Here is a 24,724-nt window from a genome sequence, read left to right on the forward strand (position 1 = left end):
GCTCCTAAAATCTCGATTAACTAATCGTGCTTACATCAGCGAAGAAATTCAGGTTGGATTTGCAAATTATTGTGACGTATTTCCGAGGAAAGACATAGGTATATCCTGGAAAATAAATCCGATTTTACCAAATTAGTAAATTATGGAGAAGACTTAACAGCGCTTTATCGACAATATATGGTGTCCAAACCGTTTTACAAAGCTTGACATTCAATTATTTGGAAACATTACAATTATCAGGATACGCATTGCTGTAATAACAGAATACTTGTTCTTTTAAGTTTGAAATGGCTTACCTTAAATAGAATTTTGCGTTGCGTTGTGACCAATAGTAGAATCTCGGTCGGTTATTGCAAACTTTGGTGCTGTAAAAGTGTCGTAAATAGTGCTCACTGCAAACATCCTGAATGCTGCATGCGTTAGCTTGTATGCTACTAGCTAGTTTTGGAGACTATAGATATATTAGCTATAGAGCAAGCCATTTTTGGCTCCAATAAGTTCTTTACAACTCATTGAATTCTTTTGCCATTTTCATGCGGCCTTTTTATAATTGGGGCTGGAATGGAATTGAAAATACTGTAGTTCTTTTCTGGACCATCTTACATTCACACTGACAGTCAAACTTGTGAGTGTAGCTATCGCATGGAAGTAGTCTTTCATGAAATTGCGCCTGTGATACCATCAGTGTGTAGGTTTTTCCCCAAACTCCTTAGTCGCGGTCAGAGTCTATTTGTTGCTTGGCCGTACAGCCATGGAGGCTGTCCTTATAGTTCCCCGAAGAATAGAGGATGTGTCTTGTGGTGAAAACCACACTGTGGACAGACACAGCGGAGACACAAAGAAGGCCGCTCTCATCCATGTTCATTCCAACATCGGTCCCCTCAAACTGCTTTCTTTTCACAATTTGACTATAGTCTTTTTCTTAAATTCCAAGAAAAGTAGTTCAACTGATAGGTGACCAAGCGCTAATGGAAGAAGTTATTCGGGTCACATTGAGGGACCCTCCGTGTGATGCAAATAGTGTAGCCTGCATGGAAACAATGGTGGTGTCTCCGGCTCTGCTGTGACTTTGCTCTTATGTTCCCCAGCCCTTGCCTGAGGCTGTAAACGGCTTTGCTCACTTGGGGAGGGAGGAGGGGGGCCCATGGTGGCATGGGAGGTAGCAGCAGAGGTAGGTTAGATTAGCTTTGACAAGGTAAGGCTTTGAACAGGAACAGGTTAGATGATTTATTCTCCAAACACCTCACCTTAATGGACGTAGCAGTGCTTCTATTAATTCAGATGACAATGGTGCTTAGACACTGGTCTGCTTTTTGTATCTCCTTCACATCCTTAAACTCTATCTCTTTCATATAAACCTTTGACTAATATACACCCCCGTGGAGTGCAGCAAATATATCGCCGTCATGCATTGTTTATTTCTAGTGGCCCAGTATCACAATTTGGACTGGCTTGCTGTGTCTCCCTTTAACGAAACCAAAGGAGATCACTGAGGCGGTGGCAGCGGTCACACAAACTAAACAGGAAGCTTCACACATGCGAGGCTGACAGATATACTAGTCTTGATAACTATGATAGGGTTATGGTGAGATATAGATGCAATTGCAGGAAGGAGCAGAAACAGATACCATCCTTTTTGCAATGCTTGGAAGGTGCAGCTTATATCGTATAATCACTTGAAAATGGAAAACAATTACAATTGTAAGATGCAACCCAAGTGGAAGGCACACTACATGCTCTCCCGGAGTCACCCAAATAATTCTTAAGCAAAAACAAATAAATGAACGTTTTCTTTTGATCTCAGTTTCGTTTCCCCTGCAACCTCTAACAGCTCAACACCACAAGCTGCACACATTATTGACCATCTGTTGTAATGTGAAACACTGCGACAGAGGAGGGAAAGTTTTGAGTCCGATTTATTTTAGTCGTAACTTTTCTCAGGGTTTTATATTGCTGCTACTTTGTCTATACAGACATTTTTCTTAAGGTGGATCTAACTGCACTTGGTTCAGTATTGTTTTCTTTTTTGCAGGGCAAGACGGCTTGCTCTTTCTCTTAAGTGTAGCATGACAGTGTTGGTGTGGATGCTTCTCATCTAACACATTTTTTTATGGGCTTGAGAAAAGCATATTAAGGGCAGTTCAATACACACTTAGTTATAGCAATGTTTAGGCAAACAGAGGTTGGATGAGTCAGTCTCAGTTGTTCGGTGGAGGTCAAGAAGCAGAGACTCTTAAGGCATTTAGCTTATTGTGCATGAAAATTAACACATTTTAGGATTTACAAAACTAAGTAAGAAATAAGACAAATAATCTTAAAACAAAGTTAAGTATCTTAAAAATTGTGCTCTTACGTAGTATATAATTCTCAGAACAAGATCAATAAGACTTTATGTCTTGATATAAGAGTTTACATCTAGTTTAGAGGCTGCAGGCGATCACGCTACATTGCTTGGCCTATCTGTGCAGACTTGTGGCTGTTGTGATGCTTATTGTAATCCCTTCATATGAACAATGTCCAGCAAAAAAAGAAAGGGGTCAGGCAGATATGTGCAATATGAATTCACGTGTATAACGTAACATATGGTGTTCCACAGGGTTCAATTCTGGGGCCTCTGCTGTTTCCATTGTACCTGCTGCCCCTGGGTTTCACATTTGCTGAATGTGGATAGGAGTCTGGTGGGGTTCAACACCTCCAACAAGGTTAAGAACCGCTTGGCTGACAAAATAATTATGAAAATCTCTTCTGATTGACCATTAAAGATTCTTCTTCTTCTACACACACACATTTGCACAATTACACTACTAAAAAAAATCCCACTTAATTATTTTCTAGGCAGCTTTCTGAGTTGCTGTTTCCTTCAGTTTCAATTTCTGGTGATCAGAAAAGTAGTGACATTGTTTGTGGTGACAGAAACTTCACATAGGACCAACCATGTTATCTTCTGTCCTCGCTAAAAGTTGCACAAGATGTGACCAAACACCCTAAACACATTCTAGCATACACTCACACACAATTGTGAACCTCAGTGCGACTACCTAAACCACAGATTTTCGTTGGAACACAGTGGTTAAGGTAGTTGTGCTTTTGCCTTTTCTTGTACTTTTGACACAGTTGCAAAATCTTATTTAGATAAAACCAAGCAAAAGTAGCTTAAGTTATGGATGTATTTTTACTTCGCAGTGTTTAGCAGCTGCAGATGCAAAGAGGGTGGTGATTTGCGATAACGAGGTGAAATAACAAATTGCTCACACCTTACTAGAAAACAGGGCCGTAGCGGTCACAGCCCCCATGCTGTGTTCTTGAGGGAGGCAGAGTGTGATGATGATGATGATGAAATGCCGGATGATTCACATTTTACTGTCAAAGGTTGTAAAGGGAACACTTGCTCATGCCTCGAAGAAAACGGCGCACAGCTCGAACACTGAGGCTTCTATTGACTCACGTCTTCTCCTTTGTCGCTTTGGCAGTTGGCTTTTAGTCATGACAGCAGGGAAACACACCATGTTATTATTCCTATAGCCATGAGTTTCAAACCTTGACAATATTGTTTCGAAAGTTATATTTTGCTGGTGTACTTTCAGTCTTTGCCAAGTTTGCATGTGGATTACTATAGTCCTGTTTCCATCAAACAGCATTTTGGCAATTTTGTTAAATGTTGACTTTGAGTGGAGACTTAACTTGAGCGTATATGTATGAGTTTATCGGTGCCACCGTCGCAGGCGGTGAAGTCGAGGTCCTCGATCCTCATCAGTGTCATCTCAATAAAAACAGGTTTGCAAGTGTTCCCATTGTGTCTAAACCTTTATGTGCTGCTCATCTAGTCCCAGTCTTATATACCTGATCTTATTAACTCCTTAATGTGAGGGGGTACAGTATCTCTTTGAATCTTTCTTAAACTTCTTGCCAAGTGGGACACTATACTCACAATGAAAACAAGGTCATGCGGAGAGAAAAAATACACACGGAAGAAAAAAACAACAGGCATTTAATGAAAGCCTGTTAATATAAAATGTATTCTTGATGTATTCATTTCCTCTTTTATTCTGATTCCTAGAAAGCGTCTTTGGCCTTTTCTCTGTATTTGCCCTGGGTAATATCCGTGTCCTTTTGACTTGGCAAAAAGCATGTGTATCTTTTAGGCCAAACAGTAACTGTCTAAACACTGATATAGTGATTACAGAGTTTCCTTCTGGAAAGACTTCACTGCTAAAACAAACAATGACCCATCCATCTGTCAGTGACATGCCACAGGTACGTGCACAGCAGGAAGTAATCTGTTCGTCAAGTGTACCTCTACTTCTACATAGCTGTTTATGTTTAAAACATTCCTTTTTATTTGTCTTTTCACAGGTACTGTTTAGGTATTGCATGCCATTTTATATCGTTATAGAGTGGTTACGTTTCATTATGCCTTTAGTAGTTGGATGACCCACTTGTTGTTGCATGGGTAGGCACATCATAGATAAGAATGCGGTCCGAACAAACAGGCATCCTGTCACTGGTCCCTCATGCTTTTCTAACCCCAACTCTGGGAGCAGCTGAGGTCCTGGAAGCCAGTATCTTAATGGTCCCCCAGGGCACATAAAGCTGCCAAGTCCATGATGCAGGACACGCTTACCCCACTGACCATGTCACCGGGGGCTTTCCCCCCACCCTCCTTTTGAGGTTTCTTGTGTGAAGTGAGGATGCTGCATGTTTGATGCTTGTCTCATACGGCTGCGTGTCAAGATAACAAAAATAGGATAAGGATACCTCCTCACTTTGGCAAGTGATTTACTCAAAGTTTTAGCAACGGAGGAAAATGAATGAAGCGGAAAGAATGTGAGTCAACAGGACAATAACATGTTGCAATAGTGGGCAAAGAACAAAAAGAGGGTTTCTTGGAGTGCTTGATCAGGTCTTGCAGTGACTTATTTCTTATTCACATGAATGGAGACCTGGAATTTTAACTTAGGGCATCATAATGGCCAATACACAACATGATCCCATACGTCCTGTCTAATTAGTCTATGATAGGCTTTACACAAGCAGGATTTTTCGGCCGATCAGCGATCTAATTGATTCATTGAGAATAAACTCCAGGCCCCACATGCAATGTATAGTTAGATCATTAGTTTTCAGGTAAAATCGTCACTGTCATATAACTAGGCTTTACACAATTAGTTTTTTTTGTGGCTCTGCAAGAAATGTTAATAGCAACACCAGCTGCCAGAGTAGCATTGTACAGTATATGAATGTTAACAATGTCAACAAAATGTGTTTGGATGGCAACAAAATGACCCTAAAACCATTTTTTTTTTTAAATCTATCAGAATTCAAACAAATTTGAGTTCAACCAACATCCTGGATCAAATTCTTACTCATTCTGATTTTATAAATATAAGGCAATTGTTTGATAAGCAAAAAGAATAGCTGGTCTTCAAAGTGAACATAAAAGGGGGAGGGGGGGGGGAATCCATGTTGCAGTAGCTTTCCTGATCAATACAAACAAAGAGAATTGATCTAATGATCCTACCACATAAATCTACAAAATATAGGCTTCAATTTGTATGCAAAAGCAAGTAAAACCACCCAATGTGGAGTAACTCTTTTAACTGACGCACACACGACTAATTGCTGATTGGCTGGAAATTCTGAAATATCAACACTAATACAAGTGTAGAAACAATTGTTTGATGCTTGATACACGCACGCACACACACACACTGCTGTTTAGCTGACCTACAGAACAGTAGTTTAAGTAATGCAAACAAACATGTTTATTGCTTTGTTTGGGAAATGTTAGGATTTATGTGAAATGTGCAAATCAGCATTATTTCAGGTGCCCTCAACATGGGAACAGAGAGAGTACTCGCTGCAGAGGGGACACAACAGAGCGCCTGCACACACTGCCCCTAGTGGTCAAAGGGAGCACATTTACCCTGAAAAACCTATAAAACAAAATTGGCATTTCTTATGCCTTGTTTTGTTTTCAATTTAATTGTCTTTTCTTCCCCACTCGTTTAAGCCCATTCATTCATCCCAAGTAAGTCAAAAGACAGCGATCCAGTGATTATGAAGACTTATTGTATCAACCCCAGCAAAGATTAAAGGGGAAAAATGTGAGAAAAGAAAAGTGCTGTGCTTGTAGTTTCTAAACACAAAGAGATGCACCGCACCATCAAATGGGTGCACCTTGAGCGAATATTCCTAAATATCTTTCCAACTAACTTTTAAGTTTTAAAAAACAAGGCGGAGGGGGTGAGAAATGAATATTGAATATGTATCCATGTTATGGATACATGTACGTTGAATATCACACAGACTGGCTAATGAGCATTAACATTACAGCTAAGAGATGCACAGGTGAAAAGACAGAAGAAGGAACCTCCTGAGGATATTTTTCCCAAATGCCTCCCTTTTTTCTTGCTCTCCTTTATTTCCTCCCCTACATACTATTAGCCAGTAGATAGCCTACCTCCCACCTCTCCTTTATTTTCTGTCTGTGAGGTGCAATTAGTGCTCTCAATGAATATTGAAGGTATGAAGAAGAATGAGGCTTTTGAGCTGTTTTTCTTCCGCTAAGACTTCGGCTCCGCTGAGGGATGGCTGAAGGCTTCGACTAAATCAGGATGTTGCGCTACAGCAACGCCACTTAGAGCCGAACAATCACTGATCATTTATTTAAACAGACTTATTTATTCATCGCCGTTTGCTGTTGCTTAGAGCTGTGATTTTCTCACCGAGGATTATTCTCAAGTGATTTTTCTACCTTAATCAGAAAAACTGCTCTGAGCTCCTCAAATTAATACAAATCCTTAAGCTTATTTGCCAATATAGATGATTTTGTCAATTGGAGTCTTGCAGGTTGAAAAAAAAAAATCTATTTAAAGAATGCACTTTACTGCTATCACAAATTACACTTAATTTAAAATGCTCCTTAAGTTGGAAAATTTGGAATTTGACCAAATGTGTCTGTTAAAAAAAACACAGTACCGCTTGTCTTTTTGTAATATTTATCAGTGAAGATTTCATGACAGTGACCTTATAAGGTAAAGTGTTTTTTTAAACACTGTCTGATTTAAATGGAGGTCAATATTTGTTCATTTGACAGAGTTGATTTGTTCAATGTTAAACCAGCTCTGCAGAGAGTTAGTTAATCAAAGTAGGCTCAGCCAACTTGACTAGAACTGATCTTATGCAAACACTTCTGGAGTGCTAAGCATTACAGTTAGTTTTATTTATTATTTTTTTTGACATTTTTTATTGTTAAACAATCAAAGAGGTGTTAAGTTCACTAATACATCAGTGTTTAAGTGTTGTTGTAGTGAGGGGGCAACGTGTGTCAAACTTGGGTAAAGTTAGTATAATCACTTATTAATTTTTCAGATGAGCCAGTCTTTTTTTTTTGTTAAATAAAAAAAGCTAATATAAAGGTAATTAAACCTAATTTTTGTAATGGGTGTTATTGCTAATAAACAATAACAACTATAATCAATTGAATTATTGTAATACATATGGGAGTGAAACTAACACTAACCAAGTTGTTAAATATATCCCACCAGCGTTACCATTCTACTCCCACGGTGTTAAGTAACATGGCACAGTGTAAATTGGTTAACTATTTAGAAAGTGTTGATTCAACTCTCTAGAGTGTTGCACAATTAAAACCCAGAAAAAAAAGTGTTGAAATTGACACTCGGCAGTCATTTTAACACTCCACTTTTTGCTGTATTTTATCACAGTGTCGTGGTTTGTGTTGCAACAGAATATGAACAGGCATCTTTGCCCTGTGAGCTTGCATGGTGCAATATTTCTATGTCAATAATAAAAGAAGAACCAAATAAACAGCCAATTCGGCTATGTTTTGTCTTTCAGTTTCCCCTTCTAGCCACTGACCTTCAGAATTCTCCCTCCCCTTGTGTATACATCACCAAAGGGTAATTTCATTTAATTTTAATGTATACAGCACTCACAACAATCACTCAGCTTCCCTGATTACTAATGTTCCCTTATTAAACGAGTAGTAGTTCTGCAATTAAAAAAAACATAGATGATTAGAGTTCCGGAAATGATTGTTTTCGACCTGGGAGGTTGCAAGTTTGTTAAGGAGTGCACTATATATATATTTTAAAATCTGATCCATTCCAAGCACAGGTTTGACCTACTGTACATAAATTAGCAAACCCAGGCATACTAACAATTTGATGTTTGATATTTTCACACACACTCACATGTAATATTATATGACCCTTGATTCACACACGTGCCTGATCCCACACAGCTCATATTTCCCTCTATGAATACACACACATTGCTCTGACATGTACAGCCGTAACGGGACGCTGCACATCCAGGCCGCTGCTCAGCCTCAACTCGATAACAAAAGTCGACAAAAACAATGCAAAAAATATCTCTCAATCTTTTAATGTTCACATCACAATAATTTAGTTGCAACTTGGATGCCTCCATAAATACGTTGGTTTTATTTAATATGGATTTTTGAAGTAGTTATAGAAAAAAAGAAAGAACGAAAACATTCTTCCTTGGAAACATCTCATATCTGTTCTCCACTGTGAATCACACATTGAGGTGTGTATGTGTAAATGTTTTGCGATTTCGAAGCAAGAGGCCTAGTATGTTTTTTTTTTTTTTTGCTCATGCTCGGATGTTATGCAGCGATACTGGAACATACATGCACACCCTCACACAGGCATACACACTGATAAAGGAAGGAAAGTATTGGTGTCTCCTACCACTTCCTTTCATACAGCCGAGCCGTGTGGTAAGATTCATAACGCAGAACATAAATGCACCTCACATCGACAGTAATGCAAATACAGGAATCGAACACATACAGTCATTTCCAGGAAGCCACGTCTAACTGCTGTGAAACGGGCCACAGGCAGCAACAGCAGTCTGCTATCTCTCCCGTTTTTTTTTTTTGTAGATTTGATGTGTCTCAATGAACACTGACAACACATGCAGCTGCAGGCAGCGCCTTATGGCCAAGTGTAAATAATTGCTACTCTAGGACAAGGAAAAATCAACTCGACAAAGGAATTCAATTTTTAACAAAGAGATCACTTGCAACCAGAGATGAGACTTGGCTACTGCGGGCTATAACCAGACCACAGTGTGAGGCAGGCTCCACAGCCTTCGCTTTAAGGTTCATCAATGTTTAATGTATAGTGGGGCCCAGCCTGAGCTGTCATCCTCATAGAGGAGGTCAACAGTGGATTTGTCAGGTTGGCGTGTGCGCGCAAGTCTTGTTAAGGATTGACAGCAGGCACATGAAGCTCCCAGTGCAAACGCATTTGAGGTGAATTTGTCAAACCTTTACGGGCTAAATTAAGATTCTTAATGGGCATACAAGTTTAAACCCTGTTCATAGTAAAAAATAAATAAATAGAAATTTAAAAAAAATCCCCCCCCCCTTCCTCACAAAAAATCCCAAATCGATAATCTGTATTATACATGGGTCTTAATAAGTAATATAAAAAACAACAACACACACATACATTGTTTAGACATTTACTATGCATTGTGGGAAAATAAATAAAAGTGCAACATTTAAAAGCAGTTGCAAACACTGTGAAAGAGATTTAAAAGCAAATTAAATAAATGCAAACAATTGCTTTCTAAAGTCATTAATAGAATGTATACTGCAACCACACAATTTTTGAAAACATGATTTTAAAAAATCTGTGAAAGAAAAAAAAGCAGTTTTTATCCAGGATTTAAAAGCATTGACACTTCATTGGTATGTTTTGAATCTTCATTCATATTATTCAATCTGATAATAAAGGTACCAGCAAATTGGGAAATTGTGTTACTGTATATACAAATACAGGGAAAAGAAAACTTTTAAGGGTGATTTTTGGGGGGCGTGTTATACATGGGTGTGTGTTATTCACACTATTTTACGGTACATTACAGATGGATCTTGAGAATCCCGTTTTTTTTATATTGTCATGGGAGGTCTAAAATGAGTTGATGATGATATAAAAATGTTTATGGTCATTTGTGTTTCTATTTTACTGTTTTATTTTTTTGTAACACTCTTGAGTATGTTCCTGATTACACATCAGTGGGTATGTCAGAAGTCTGAATGGGATCCTCGTCACACCTTGAAAGTGGACAAGCCAGGCGTGCAAAAAAACAAAGACCCTAAGACATGTTTGTGTTCATGTAGAATTTTACAACCTATGGGTATGCATTGTCTAAAACAGTGGTTCTCAACCCCGGTCCTCGGGTATTCCTATCCAGCCTGTTTTCCATGTCTCCAACAGCCAACACAGGTGTTACAAACGATCGGCTAATCAGCAAGCTTTGCATGAAGCTTAATAACGATACTCAGCTGTGTTGGCTGAAGGAGAAGGAGACATGGAAAACAGGCTGGATAGGGGTACTTGAGGACCGGGGTTGAGAACCACTGGTCTAAAACACGGAAACGTAATCGACAAACAATAATGTGCTTACTGCTCCAAAATCACTTTACTGAATTGAAAAATCTTTTGCAGAAATATAGCAACGGCCAATCTGACCCTTCTTCAAGCCTCTTTAAACATCGTATGAGGCAAAATAGTGATGCCGCACTGATCCTTGACCACAATAAACTATGCTGAATCAAATGTTCATTCAGATTGTTCACAAATCACCCCAGCATCCTAAACTGTCAAGAAAATACAGCCCAGCCATGTGTCTTCTGTCAAAGCCAAGAGAGTGTTGATAAAGTTTATGGGGGAGCTCAAGCCTCATAAATTTGAGGCTGTTTGCGAAAGGACATCCTGCCATGATAAACACGCAACAGCAGCCTGCGGCCTGACAGACGTCTGCTTTGTGATCAGAGCAGGAAAAGTCTGCTCTCGTCAGTTCCACTCTCGTCACAGTGGGATACACTTCACATTCTTCTGTTCCACAGTTGGAAAAGACATAAACTCTTAAGAATACTAGAGTAGAGCACAGTCGGCTGCACACGTATTACCCCCCACAACCTGTGATTACCAGCAATGGTCTACCTTCACTGTCATTGTGGTCATCAGGTGGTGTGTCTTTGAAAGGGGAGGGTCAATTGAAGCGCACTTACATCGTGACCTTCATCTGCAGTAGCAGTGCTGTAAGCTTTTGTTTGAGGGTTTAGATGGTCTAAAAGACAGTGTGTCGCTGTGATAGTGGTAATATGGGGGAAAAGTAGTGTAACCTCTAAAGTTGAATACCTCTGAGGTTGTTCGATTCAGACTTTATGAAAAGTATTTAAGAAAAACATGTCTCTAAAGTCAAACAAAAAATTTAACTGCCATCAGAAGTTTCAAAATCGGCTTATGATCGACCTTTGAGGTAACTGCTTTTTATCAACACATCCAGTCGCAGCTATGAGCATATGAGCTTGGGTCGTTTTTAACAGACGTCAGACCTAAAGCATCTGTGGTTGGCAGAAGAGGTGGGAAGACTGTTAGGGAAAAGGAAAGAGAGGGAAAGTGCTGACTCTGACACCATCCCTGTGTTGCTAACACAGGAACCAATTAGCTGGAAGCCAGCTTCCGTTGCCTGTGTGCTGTTACAGGACCTCATCTGGGAGTCCCCAGGCCTTGACTGCAACTTTGGTGGCACATATAGCAAAGATATTCTGCATATGGGCCATGAAATTAGGAGGGCATGTAAAATTGATTCGTCAAGTGATACATTCTTCATATCTTGTTCAATATAACATTGATATCAATGTAGCCGTAGTCTTGAAGCAATTGTGGCATCTACTAGCTGTGTGTGTGCAATCAATTCAATGATTTACCTGTCTGAATAAAGCAGGAATGTAATTGTTTTGGCTATTTTTAAGCAAAAGTTTGTTTTTAGTGTGACTATACTATATATAGCTCTGTATTTTTTACTGGCAGGTAGAAAGTGAATGGTTGTGGTCCCTGAGGCTAAAGAAATAAGCGCATATGATAGCTTCTGGATAATTTTGTTCATGCTAATTAACTACCAGTACTTACTATATATTGATATTAAAGCAACACTATGGATCTTTCAGTTTATGTTGATTATGGAGGCTCCGTATGGACAAAGCGGTAATGTTATGCCTAAAGGAAGACCACATTTCCCATGTGGACAAGCGTATTGCGCCATTTTTGAGCTCAGGACAGTCAAATTGACTTCGGTCTTTGTAACGAATGGATAAAGTGGGAAGTAATGTATCCCATAAACCAGTAAACATAGTTGTGGTTGTAGTTTTTTTGTGTGGCAGTGTTCCTACCATCCTCCTCAAAGTTGTTTAGTGCCAGTAAAAAGGATACAGACCCCGTCAGGCCACGGCAAAGGTATCATTCAACTAGTTTTTCAAGAGTTTTGAAAATATTTTTTTAAGTTTGAAAAGTTCCTTAGTGCTAAGACCCTGTAAAATGAATTCAGAGAGTTGTTTCTAACTATATTATACTTATTTGAGGATAATTGCTGAAAAAATCTAAGGATTTTGAACAATGTAGTACTCAATTGTGGAGATATAGCGTTAAACTTTCACGATTTCGGTTTCCCTAATTTGGGCTAAAAGAGGGCCCTGTCATGAGTTGCCACTCCCCAACCATATAAGAACTTGAGCACGTTAGTTTACAACAGCAGCTATCTGGTGCAGATGTGATGGCCACTGAAAATTCATCTTCAATTCGCATAGCTCACTGGTGTGGTCTCTTTAGAGTGTCTCATTGTTGGCTGTGAGTGTGCAAATACCATTAAGAGAAAGGGGTTAGACAGTCAATAGAGGCTTCAAGTGGATATACTGTATTTTGCAGTGTCGGCATAAGAAAGATACTAGACAAAGTAGCATCCATTTTTCCAGGTCGTAATAGTGGTAGCTGTTTGACAGTTTATGGCGGGGTTTGATTTTTACAATTTTATAGCTTGTAAGTCCCGATTTTTTTTTAATCATCCAAATTTCCCAGTGTTGTCAACAACACTCTTCTCTGCGGCGCATCAAATTTAGCAGTAAATGTATTTTCCCTTTAGAGGAACTTTACCACTTTAAAATGAGAAGGCCTGTCGAGAGCGTATACCCCTAGCCTGGTAAGCCACACCCACTTTCATGAAAAAGAAAGTGGGTCTGGACAGGCATCCATAGACATCAATTCGGCACCGGCAGAAAACAGGCCGGCCAATCAAATTTGTCCATTTGCGTGACGTCGTCTTCGTGAGCAACGTCATTCTCTGCAAGTCGTTTCAAAGCCACGAGTGAGTCTGAATTTCCAGACTAATATACCCCTGCCTAAATTTGTATACTAGAAGAAGAAAAAAATCAATACAAACATTCCAATCTGCCCCAAACCTTAATACGCACCTCCTCTGGCCTGTACAGAATGATAATGTGTATTTTGTGGCATCTCATCAACAAATAAATCTTAACCCAGAGAGCATCATTTTAATAACTGTTTGATTTCGATCACGAACAGAGTAACAGTAACTGACCTATGTGTCATGTGACCCTTCGTGGGAACTTTTTTCTCAAATCACCTCAAATCTCACACTCTGTGACTCATTTCCTTGCATGTAAAAGACCTTTCATAGATTCCATAGAATCAAGCCCATGTATACACGTCCCCAGCCTATCTATAATGTTAACATAGCTGCACATGCACTGTCAGTACTTACACAAAGGTCCCTGCTCTCACATGGCTGTGTACACTTATTTATGCATGCACACAGTCAGAAATGTACACACACATGCACCTCCTTAACCTACACACATACGCACGCACATCCTTGCTGTCCTGCATAAAGAGGGCAACGGGTGACGCAGTCTTTTTATGACACGTATTGATCCTCTGGAGCGCTGTAAAAACTATCCCCAGACAGACAACAAAAATAACTGTAACCATATAACAGCTTCCTGCCAGGGGAACAGATCCCACTGAGCAGCCACGTGACTCAACTATTTCTGGACCTGCAGCACCATAGCCGGTCCAAGACACTCACCGGGCATATATTCCTATATGGGATGAGAGAAAAGAGGGTCATTGAGCCGTATAGCCGTGAGCCTCATTTCAATTATCCAAAGCGCACTATGCAGTGAAATGTAAATGACGCATAAAATGGGGCGCAAAGGTATTTGGGCGGGGGGCTTTGGAAACATCTCAGTCATCTCTTTTAAAGCAATGTTCCAGAGGATAAACACTTCACTCTTGGTCCTCCCAGAGAGTCCTTTTCAAAGTTGATAGCAAAGCAATGAGATCCTAATCAATCCCGTCAAGAGTGTTGTGACATTAAAATAAGCAATGGAGTTGACAGCTTTTGGAGTGAAGATTCAAACCCGAACACATGCAAGAGGGCTTTTTGAAGTGACACAGACATGGTACGTTGAATTATAATCATTAACATCAGTAAACCACAATTAATTCCACGCTGCTATTTCAATGTGGCTGATAGCCAGTGATGTCAATAACACGTTAAAAAATAGCACGACCAATCTAATACGTTACTTTTTCCAAACAGGTAATCAGACTAAAGTTACTCTTCAAACCCCCCAATAGTTACTTTGTAGAATGCATATGCTTCTACTTGTGAGCAAGAGTAGCATTTCAGAGAGAGTGGGATATTATACCGCTACACACAGTTACAGTTAATGCAGTCGTGAGGAATAATTGACAAGACTTAAAAAAAACAACAACACACACTTCTCAGCAACGGTGTCCGCCTCACACACATACAGCATTTTATTGAAAATTATTGGTAGTGAATAATAAAATACAAGAGGACACCTAATTCCTAGCACTACAGTACTCACTAAAGTCACTAAACAAGAAACTATACGTTATAGAACTCGTAAGGGAACTGTATTGTACATAGTGGAATGCATTGCGGGATTATTCAAATTAATGTTCATGTCTGAGGGAGTGACATAATCGATTTTAGCGTATTAAGACTCGTGTGGCCATAAGCAGCAAGAGGAAAGAGAGGGATGTGTCTTTTCAAGATGATATTTTGTGTTTGTGTCACCTAAAAACAAGCAGTATAACAGCGTTATCTATGTAGCTTCAACACTGTCCCCCCCAAAAATAAATAAAGAACGATATTAGGGCAGTATGCGTTCAGTCACACGAGATTGTGCGGCTGCAGGATTTCTTCAAATGTAATTGTTACATTTTTTAAACAATGTACATACATGATTAATGTTGTTTTGCCATTGCAACATTAATAGTTAAATATATATATATATATATATATATATATATACTGTATATATATATATAATATCAAGTAAAATAAAGACTGCCTTTAGTTTAGAAATTATTTACAAATGTATTATTAAGTGAAATCCAGAAAGACTTTTTTTTTATTAAAAACAAGTAGCTAATTTGTGAGTAGATCCTGAAAACATTCCTTTTTTAAATAAAAATAATTACAAGTAAAAAAAAATTTTTTTTATTATTAAAGGCTGTCTTTATTGTGATTTTAATAAAAACAAATTTTGTTCTTAAATGCTACTGCTAAAAATAGCCATACAGACATCCAAATACCAGTAAGTGGCAAAAATATTTTTTATGTTAAACAGAGTTGTCGATATCTGCTAAATGAAACGACTAAAGTAACTTGTAATTAAACTTAGTAACGTTTTAATCATGGTACTTTTTAAAGCAAGTAATCAGTAAAGTAACAAGCTACTTTTTAAATCAGGTTATCAGTAAAGTAACTAAGGTACATTTTAAAGCAAATAATCAGTAAAGTAACTAAGGTACATTTTAAAGCAAGTAATCAGTAAAGTAACTAAGGTACTTTTTAAAGCAGGTTATCAGTAAAGTAACTAAGGTACATTTTAAAGCAAGTAATCAGTAAAGTAACTAAGGTAACTGTGGCAACACTGCTAGCATCACAGCACGTTTCAGTTCCATCAAGCTCAGAGAGCACCAGTAAATCATCTCGCCACAACGTTAAATACGAACACGCGCATGGGCGCTCGTGCATTTGCTATCCAAACAAGCGAGCACCCCACAATGACACCTGTGCTGCGCTTATTCAAGGCATATCATCACACCCTCACACTTGTCGCAGTTGAAAAATGAGGGTTTCATGTACTTGCGTTCACTGAGAGGCTTTCAGTTTGATTGTTTATGAGCGCTTCCTCTCCCTCGCCATATGGTGCTGTTCACTTTTAATTATGATAATATCAACGTCTTTGTCTTGTATAGTCCATTTATGTAATAACATTTTCTCAGCGCAACACTCAAGCGCACTCACTCCCTCAAGCACACTCAGTTGAAACATATCTTATCAAACCAGATAGATTTGGAATGTCACATTTAACATGTTGAATGGGGATTTTTTTTTTTTTTTACGTTTAGATATGTGCTGTTACATTAATTGTAACAGCAAGTTCCCATTGCTCTTTGCGAACAATTGGGGTGCATGTAAGAAAGGGTTGCTGCTTGAAAGCTGCCTGTCATTAATAGGGTCAGCTAAAACACGGCTCCACGATGGAGGCTGAGTACCTGAGATGGATTAGACAATGACATAGCGAGACACGTGGGAATAGCCGCGATATGAAGTGGATGTAAGGGAGCGGGAACGAGGTATAGCATGTGAGTTTTAAAGCCAAATGAGACAACCTAATGGAGATTTTGACCCCTAGTTGACAGAAAACTCTTCAGTACGATTCCTCAGTTCTCCACTGAGTCCGCAGAACTATGATGGTGAGCTCAATACCATAGTACGTCTATACATTCTGTCTTTTTTATCAGAAATATGTATTCTGGTGATGTGATATTAAAAAAATTCTGGTTTCACAAGCTAGGCGTTTCTGAATGAATTGTGGTTGTTTGATTGAAACACTCATCTTTTTTATGTGGTCTTCAACAACCATCACTGGTTTTGTGGCCATGGTACCATTCAATACACACACACACATACACACACATGAGCGTGTCAGTTGTAATAATTTGTTAGGGACTCACAAAAAAATTAATGCACTGTACTTAGAAGATACAGTATCAACATAATGACATTACTGGAAATACCCAGAATATATTCCCACCATTGATGAAAAGTCGTCCTTGAATTTAGTTTATATCTTTCTTGAAGAAAAATAAGGGGAATAATTCATTGGGATTCTTGACCTTGCTAATGCACTTTCATGTAGCTTCTCTTTACTGTACTCGCATCTGTAGAATAACAACTTTTCATTAAAAAAAGAGCTATCTTATTTGAATGCCCAAACATTGCTACCACCAACATCAACACAGCCTCATATTCAATTGTGAATTTAATATGCTAAAAAATTGATATATTACTCTACTGTCATTGATTCCAATGGAGGGATACCATAGTGCGCTCAGGCCAACCCATACAGACAAAAAGCCTTAAATAATTCACAAACATAAGCAACCGTAGATACATCCCCTTCCTAAACTTTTTTCCCCCAAATATTCTAGTGCCAAGAGAGATGCAGCTGACCCTGAGTCCCGTACTGCCCCCACTGTCGTATGGTGTTCCACAGGGTTCAATCCTGGGGCCTCTGTGAAATATATATATAAATATATATATATATATATATTTATACAGGCAGAGTAAAATTGAAAACACATCAGTTCCTTGTTCTATATCCTATTTCTGTACGCCAAGCCTTGTGCAACTGTATGTGAAATAGATTCCTTTGCCATTCACAGTCCTTCACGCTGTTTGGTAGCAACGTCCCCAAAATATAAGGATGAAGCACGGAAGAATTCATGCAGATTAGGTCGAGCGCACAGGGGATGCACCTCCTCCTCCGCAGTTGTTTTACTGGAGGAAAGTATTTTAGTAGTTGCAAGTGAAGCGCTGCAGGCTAATGCTATTCTGCACTGTGTGCAAAAAATTGTGTTAATTTCTGGAGGAGATTCCTTTGCTTTATATATTTTTTTTCTTTCCTTTTTGTTTTTGAAAGACTGGAGGCAAAACGAGGTGCTGATTTAGGGGATGCTCGGGGCATCTAGTAGTTGATTATCTGTTTCAATAAAGCCCTGCAAAGCTGTGTGATTGTTGAAGGAAAACAAACATGCAATTGAGATTTAGGAAAAGTTTAATTTTAAAGGGGTTGGAATGGAAGAACGGGCCTTCAAGTGGAAAATGGGCTTTCACTTAAAAAGCACTTTTGTACCTTTAAGCTACTTGGAACTCTTTAAGCTTAATTTTTGCAGCAATGATCCCCGGAATGAAGTGTTAATTTAATTAAGCATGAGCTTGTTTCCATAATAAAAAAAATATCTTTCACCAAAAAATGTAAAGCATTATAAATTAATAAGTAATCATTTAGTAGTAATCAACACAAAAGCACTAATTGTCAGTGGGTGACCACTTCTATTATAAAATAGAAATGTATAATTCATGAATGGACTGTGTGGACAAAAATTTGGGCCTTCATAGATTCAGCCATGATGCCTGATCCTCCCAAAACAATAGGTGTGATTCTGCAAAAGTGCCGGCTCATCACAATGTGTGTAACAAAAGGTATCAGCCGTGGCATGACACACTATGTCACTGAACACTAACAGACCTAAAGGTCTCTTTTTGTTTCCTTTTATAGACTTCCCTATTCGAAAAAAAAACAAAAAAAAACCCACCAACAATGTTATGTTTATTTATAAGCAATTGTGCACTATGTACTTTCATATTTTACTCTTTTTACAGAGATAGTTGACTAAAAGTTGGAGCTCCTCAGTTACAATAATGTAAAAATTCATAAAGTTCTGTCATGTTATCTGGTCAGTGTGCCATCTGTCTACTCCTTGCAAGGTTCCATGTTAGCTGTCAGAATCATACGAGGTACAGTAGTTCCGACTCACAATACAGTTGATTAAATATTTCAACTGGAGCCAATTTCCCGTTAAGTGTCATTACAGTGTTTCTGCACACTGGTGTGCCTGCAAAGTGTCACAATTAATTGGAGTTCATTTCCAGGAGATCATTTCCGACTGTTAGGCAGGCTGTAAAAGCACATCACCACGCACATAATTACACAGGGAAGCAGAAGAAACCAGCAACATTTATCTTCCAGCTCAAATATGAGAGGCTGCTGAGGAGGTGTTTGAAGCAGTGTTTATGTCTTTATGCTTAAATGAGCATGCTCGCGCAGCATCGCTTAATTTGACCAAAATGTTTAGCAGGTTAATGAATAATCGACTCGCACCAAAAATACAGACCAGTAAAGAAACAATAATTCAATTAGATCCAAATTAACTGTCCATTCAGCACGAGCCCTGCAGCTGTCCCGAGCAGCTAAAAGCAGAAATCAGTGTTGTGAGTAATTGAGCTCTCTGCTCAAGTGAACCTTTGCTTACCTTTTGCTTACTATGCAGATGCTTTAGACACAAATAGTATGCTTCTTTTTAGCTGTCTCGGATGCATGCGTTTTTTTTTTTTTTGATGAAAAAGACAAGATGGGGGATGTGTGGTGGACAGCGAGTGACACTGCGGGGCGCTTGTCTTTCCAGTGAATGTTTGCGGAATAACGAAGTAGAACTATGAAACTAGAGGGGATGCACCAAAATAAACGATCCGAGGAGGTCTGCTCGTCGGATGATGCGCCGGAAAGTTAATAAATGGCGTGATATATGAAAAATAGCAGCCGTTTGTGTGAGTACGTGTACATATGCGCGCGTGACAGAAGGTTCCGGGGCTGCTGTGTGCAGAACCGGTTGGCAGGGTGACTGTCAGGATGGCCGTGTTTCCTGTGTCAGCTCTAAAATAGGTCCAAACGCAGCAGAGATGCTCGACGCACTCTGGCTATTTACAGCACACGCAGCGCAAGTGCAAGATGCTGCCAAGGTGTGTAGCTCAGAGAGGCTTCATGATTGCTATAGCATAAACTGACTTGGAAAAAATGAATTTGGAAAAGTAAAGGACAGATTTTCATTTTTTCCCAAATACAAGCAATAGTGATTTTTTTTTTATTAAAAATACAAGCAATAGTGATTTGTGATTATATCCAGTATATTTTCTGCCAATAAATGTGTGTGTCTGTGCGTGACCTTGTCCACTCCATATGTGCCAGTGTCTATGGTAAAGTCAGTGTGTCCTTCTCGTGCCATGACGTCGGCCTTCTGCTTACTGGAAAGTTGCCCTCACTCTCTGGTGTCGGTTGCAAGTAGCAAACCTCACAATTGATGCATACAGAATAACATGCCGTAATTGCTTGTCTTGCACCAGGCATGGCCATCATACTTGGCATATATTAGTGACATATCAGCTCATAAACTCAAAAGACCGCAAGTGTAATTTTGGATGAGAAATTAATGTTTATCCAGAAGATTCCATTTTGTTAAATATGCTAATTATATTGCATTGTGTCGGGCCCAAAAATGCATGTGCACTCAAATATATAGTTGTAATATAGAATACAGCAGTTGTCCCTTTACAGTACTTCCATTTTATTCTAGGCTAAAAATTATTATTATTATTTTAATCATTTTATTTTGAAAAGTGACCGGATTCTCTCAGTTTCAACTGTCTATGACGGACTCTTGATGCATGTCAAGATGCTAATTATCTCGTCCCTCAAGTTAATATTAAATCCACAAGCTAGCAAAATGAGTTAAACGCTGCTAATATAATGACATAAAAATGTGGCTATATGTTTTGTGTTGTCCTGAAAAGACCCTTTGTATGGTATCGTGATAAGCAATACTATACTGACCGTATAAGCGATGTTGTTACCTTTGTTGGTGTTTGTGCTGCTAATGAACATAAAAACTAAAATATATATATATATATATATATATATATATATATATATATATTTATTTAATTTTATTTTTATTTTATTTTTTTTTGGGGGGGGGGGGCATATTTATTACCTTCCTATAACATATCACTACATCTCTATACACCACTGTATATGATGTAATCTTAAACAACAACCCCCAGGTCCCTACCACACTGCTTATCCTGTTAAGGAATGCACGGGTGCTGAAGCCTATCCCAGCTGACTTTGGGCCAAAGATGGACTACACCCTGAAAAGGTTGCCAGTCAGTCACGGGGCACATATAGAGACAAACAACCATTTATTTAATTTATACACTACCATTTTCGTTGTTTAGACCAGGGGTGTCAAACTAAATTTATTTCAGGGGCCACTCTTAATCAAATTTGAACTAAAATGGGCCAGACCAACATGTCCGTGAGTAAGCTATAAATACAGGTAGTCCTCTAGTTTCGAACATCCGAGTTACTAACGTTCGCATTTATTTATTTATTACACTCGAAATAAACAAATAAATGTTAAAGATTATTAATACAAATTTTGAGTTGTATAAATTTATATATTTGCACCTTTTTTATTTTAAAATTCCAAATGTAATAAATCCTGTTTGGTCCAAAAGGAACTTGCATAATTATAATGTTTCAAATAAATGTGTTTGTCTTAATATTTTTTACATGTTTAAATTATTTCTTGTTTTGTACCGAAACAAGAAATGAATGTCCTAATCGTGATTTCAATTATTACCAAATTAATCATGATTCATATTTTCTTCATAATGGAGCAGCCCTACTCCTGGTTTAGACAAAAGTGTTGATGGCATGTACACTACTTCAAATAAATCCCATTTTCTGTTCCGACTTATGTTGTGTAAACAGCACATCAGCGTTAAACACCAAAGCTTTACTGTAAATGACAAGGCAGCGAACCAGAAAGTGAGACCAAGTTATCTTGTCTACGTTACCGTGTGTCTGTGTGTATGTGTGCACTTGCTCCATGAACTGTAGCGCTCGGGTCAGTTCCATCTAATGTTGGGTTTAAAGCTGCTTTGAATAGGCCAGAATGTGCTCGTCTTGTGTGTAATCCTTCTTCTCGGTGAGAACAGGGAGAAGAAGAGGTTAAAAAAGAAATCTATAGTCTTTTCATCCTCCTGTGGCCACTGTGCCTGTGAGACAGCAGCCGTGGGAATGGAGAAGGATCCAGGCAGCCTTTCCTCTGACCTCCCTCTACTCCGACACAAGGGTGGAGATAAACAGGGCCATGAGGATCGCTAACATCTTTCTCAGGCAGGCATACAGTCGCACACACTGCACAGACATCTCATTAAAGCCATCGAAGGTGAGTGTTTGCAAGTGCAGCGTGCCACTGGGAAAGGAGGTCTATTAGGGTTACTATCAAGAGACATGGAAGGGAAATGAGAGTTTGTATGTGTGCATCAAATCTTGGAATTGCATTTGTTTGATATCTATCTCGTGATCACCCATGGGATCAAGTCATGGTTGTATGAGTACTTATTGGCTAACGCGTATTGTAGGGACCAAGTCATTCATTAATTCCCTGGTTGCATCTGCCATGGAGGTAACATTTTGTTTTGTTTTTATTATCCCTCTTTGGTGTGGTTTTGTTGTTAGATTACACATATTTGATCCTTGTTTACACTTTTTTTTTTGCTAACGTGCAGTATGTTTGGTCATAATAAATTTTGCATTGTACATTCAAATAGAAAACATATTCTCAGGCTTAGACCTTTCTATTTAAAAATCAAGCAAACAAACAGTGTTTTATTATTTTTTGTTTTGTCCAATGTCTTTGATGTAATGCATGTAGCAGGGTGTCTATATTGAGGGAAATATGTATACTCTTTTTTTTTTTCCCCTATTTGGTATCAATGTGCAGTTACTTCCGATAATGTCATCCTACACTGCTGTCCGTTCCTCGCAACCAGAGCCCATCAGCTGGGAACTCATCGCTCCAGCCACCCTCCTTGTATCATAACCACACTATTTTACAAAAGTACAACTCACATTTCTGCAAATATGTAATGATGTATTTTCATGTATGATAACACTAAAGAAATGACAATTTGACACAATGAAAATCAGTCATTGTACAGCTTATATAACAGTATAAATATATTGCTCCCTCAACTTGACTCAAAATACAGCCATTAATATCTCAAAATTGGGCAACAAAAGTGAGTACACCCCTAAGTGAAAATGTACAAATTGAGCATAGTCATTTTCCCTCCCAGGCTCATGTGACTCGTTAGTGTTACAAAATCGCAGGTGTGAAGATAGTGAGCTACTGTATGCACTGACATGAAGAAATAAAGACTGATGCAGAGAGGATTGTTTGTAACGTACAAATGGAAAAGAGCAAAGCGCAAAGCTGTCTCCAAATAAATATCAATGCCACCCAAAAGACATCCAAGTGGACTAGCGTAGTGTCACTTTCCAGTGTAAATCTCGCTGCGTGATTCCCTTACATCGTCCTAGCTTGTCCGCCTCCTCATTAGGCTTGTAAAGGCATATTCTCTTCCGGCTGACACTGTCCAGACTGTACTGATAAAACCAAAACATGAACATTCCCTGGCTGGTTAACCAGAAGTATGAGAGAAATTGAGCGATACAAATATTTACTCCCCACCCCCCCCCCCCCGCCCTCCCTTGATTTGAACGCCTCCGACACAGCGCCAGCATTACAAGTTAACAATAAGAGCAAGTGGGCCTTTCTGTTGACAATCGCGAGCCTTGCAGCAGACTCGCAGGCTCCGCTGCACTACAAGCTCGCCTCCACTCCCTTTTTTCATTTCCTCATTCCCGTCCATCTACTCCACTTTTCTCTCCTCTCTGTTGCTTTTTTTCCCTTTCCACATCTTTTCTTCTTCCGCCTTTTCTTTCCTTTCTACGCCTCCTTCCATTTTCTTTTCTATCCATTCTGCCTTCCTTGTTGGCTCACTCTCATTTAATATTTATGTTATGTTCCTCTCTTCCAAAGAATTCTCTGTTTATTATTATGATTGTTTCATCTTGCCTAGGGGATAATAAACCATGATAATATGTATTAATATGAGTTCAAGACTCTTTATATTAACTGGGCACTCAACACACCAGTTTATCTTTTCTCTTTTCTAATATTTGAGGTTTCAGTACCTGGCTGGGCCAACTCGGCTTATTGAAATACACTTCAAGGTTTTAATTAAATACATTCAAGTTATTTGGCTGCTGTTTTCTCTTTTTTTTCCCATTTATTATTATTTTTTTTCATTTTTGTTTGTTTGTTTTCAGTCTGACTCTTATGGTGGTTTTATTTTTGTGTTGTTTGCTCCAGAAACAAGTGAAAGCATGCGGCAGCAAAATACTTTTGAATGTTGTTTTTAAAAATAAATAAAAATATTGACTCCTGTAGTGATTCAAGCGTAGATCTGAACCATCTAAATGCGAGCCTGGCATCTGCTGAGGGTGACTGACTGCGAATGCTACGGCATGGCAGGATGAAGTGTGTTCATTTCCTTATTTATCGACTCGCTTGCTTTTCTCTGAGTGTTTGAAATTAATAACAGCCAGCAGAAATCAGACAGAGGGATGAAAATCAGCACTTTCCCTGCAGTGAAGCCATTCATCAAGCTAACGAGGGGGAGAATGGAAGTGGAGAAGGTGTGTGTGTAGGGGTGCGTGTGTGGGTATGTGTGTAATGGGAGAGGGAGCTTAGGCAAGCAGGTGCAATGTGGTGAGGAGGGGTCAGAAGCGAGGTAAACTTAATTTTGGGATGGAAGGAATAAGTAGGAAGTTTGTTTAGAAGGAGGAACAGGACACGGTTAGACCGAGTATGCTTGATATGGAGACATTTGCATAAAGCAGGTTAAGAGGCCTTACAGTCATTTTTATAGTCAAATCATGTATTTTCTTATTTGATACTTTGCTTATTTATTCATTTATTTTCCAGAATGTGTGATTTTATTGACCTGTGTTCACTTATTTTGCACTGGGTTTGTTTGTTATTCCTTTACAATGCTGCCTTGAGATATT

At 38.8% G+C, this 24,724-nt stretch overlaps 1 protein-coding gene and 1 long non-coding RNA gene across 3 annotated transcripts in view; one reads left to right on the plus strand and one right to left on the minus strand.

Annotated features, from left to right (window-relative positions):
• LOC144050603 (uncharacterized) overlaps positions 1 to 24,724 on the plus strand; it is a 77,841-nt gene that overhangs the window by 43,152 nt on the left and 9,965 nt on the right. The window contains exon 4 of one of the 2 annotated variants that reach the window (XR_013293881.1): positions 2,597 to 3,786. The exons of the other annotated variant lie outside the window; for it this stretch is intronic. This is a non-coding gene — a long non-coding RNA (uncharacterized LOC144050603). Of the gene's footprint in view, positions 1 to 2,596; positions 3,787 to 24,724 lie in introns of those variants that run through there. 2 annotated transcript variants of the gene reach the window in all.
• mafa (MAF bZIP transcription factor a) overlaps positions 1 to 24,724 on the minus strand; it is a 69,427-nt gene that overhangs the window by 30,982 nt on the left and 13,721 nt on the right. The window lies entirely within an intron of this gene.

Source organism: Vanacampus margaritifer, chromosome 4 (genome assembly GCF_051991255.1).
Source record: "Vanacampus margaritifer isolate UIUO_Vmar chromosome 4, RoL_Vmar_1.0, whole genome shotgun sequence".
In the NCBI taxonomy this organism is placed as follows: domain Eukaryota; kingdom Metazoa; phylum Chordata; class Actinopteri; order Syngnathiformes; family Syngnathidae; genus Vanacampus; species Vanacampus margaritifer.